The sequence below is a fragment of the Nannospalax galili genome, unplaced genomic scaffold (assembly GCF_000622305.1).
Source record: "Nannospalax galili isolate Female #2095 unplaced genomic scaffold, S.galili_v1.0 scaffold1611, whole genome shotgun sequence".
Taxonomy (NCBI): Eukaryota; Metazoa; Chordata; class Mammalia; order Rodentia; family Spalacidae; genus Nannospalax; species Nannospalax galili.
This window is the reverse complement of record NW_008329147.1, coordinates 130,576-132,142: the sequence shown is the minus strand read 5'-3', so window position 1 is coordinate 132,142 and position 1,567 is coordinate 130,576.

The following is a 1,567-nucleotide window of genomic DNA, read 5'->3' as shown; positions in this document are numbered from 1 at the left end:
CCTACTTTTTCATTGTGATGGCGTATTGGAGCAATATAAGGGTACACAGGGTGATAGATTTGGCACTTTGGAGAACTGATATCTCACATTGGAGCACTGTGATATCATAATGGAACACTCTAAAGTCATATCTTAACATTGTGATGGCACCATAGAGCACTGTGATTTCACATGGGGTAACAGTGTTATGCATATTGGAGCACTGTCAGTTCACATTGGAGCATTGTCAAGTCATACTGTAATATTCTGATGTCATATTGGAGCAATATAATGGCACATGAGGTGATTGTGTTGGCACATTGGAGCACTGGGATTTCACAATGGAGCATTGTGAAGTTATATCATAACTGTGTGATGGCACCATGGAGCATTGTGATGTCACATTTGAGGATTGCGATGTGACAAGGGAACATTATGAAGGCATATTGTTACATTTTGATGATATATTTTGCGGGAGGACACCCTGCATTGTGACTCTGTTCTGACCCGTGGAAACTGCCACGAAGTACCTGGATTGGGGAGTGGGATGTGGATTGGGCAAGCGGCAAGGGGAATGGAGACAAGAGTGTGTTCTGATCAAGTCTAGTTTACTGCAGCACAAGCATGAGGTTAAGTAGAGAATAAGAACAAAGAATTACAGACTGAGAGTAATCATATCAGCCTGAACACAGGGGCCCTGACGTACTCTAAGGGAGGAATCTACTGATTAATGGAGAACAGGGCTATTAACTGGAAAGGAGAACAAGGCTGTGGGCCAAGGTTGTGGGCCAAGGTTGTGAGCCTGGGCTGTGAGCCAAGGTTGTGGGCCAAGGTTGTGAGCCCTGGCTATGAGCCAAGTTTGTGGGCAGAATGGAAAGGTTACCAACTCAGGTCTGTCAGCTGTTTTTGAGAAATTACTGAGCCTCAGGCTACCAACAGGTCCCCCTTTTTTACTTTATAGAGCTTTAGGGATGGAAGGTTGTTAAACCCTTAGGGAACTGCGCCTGTCTTAGGTTGGAGTATCCTTTCCCAAGGTCTTACCCGTCATTGGATAAGGTAGTAGCATTAGACTACCCTCCTGCCTTAGGTTGCCATCAAGGGGGGATTCTCACATACCCATCATTGACTGTCTAGTTTATTTCTCAAGGGGGGTGGCTAGCAGTGCCATCATAGCAACGTGTCCCTAACAACTCACGATCCATAAGATCAAGGCGATGGTAATGGACCTGTATTGGTTTTGCCTGGAGACTCTCTATCTGCAGTGTGACAAATGCCATGAGCCATCTGACCACACAGGGTCCGAGGGAGATTAATAAAAATAGGATAATCAGGGGTCCTAAGAGAGTAGATATGAGGGTAGTCAGCCATGGGGATTTCTTGAATAAGGACTCAAACCATCCTTGAGACTCCAGCCATTGTCTGTTTTAGATCTCCAATCCCTCCCTGATTTTTGTCATGTTGTCCTTAATGATATCTGCATGATCTTTATAAAAACAACATTTTTCTTTTAAAGCTGCACACACACACCCCCCACCATTGCAGGAACAGGAGGTCTAACCCTCTGTGATTTTGTAAAGCTATTTCTGCT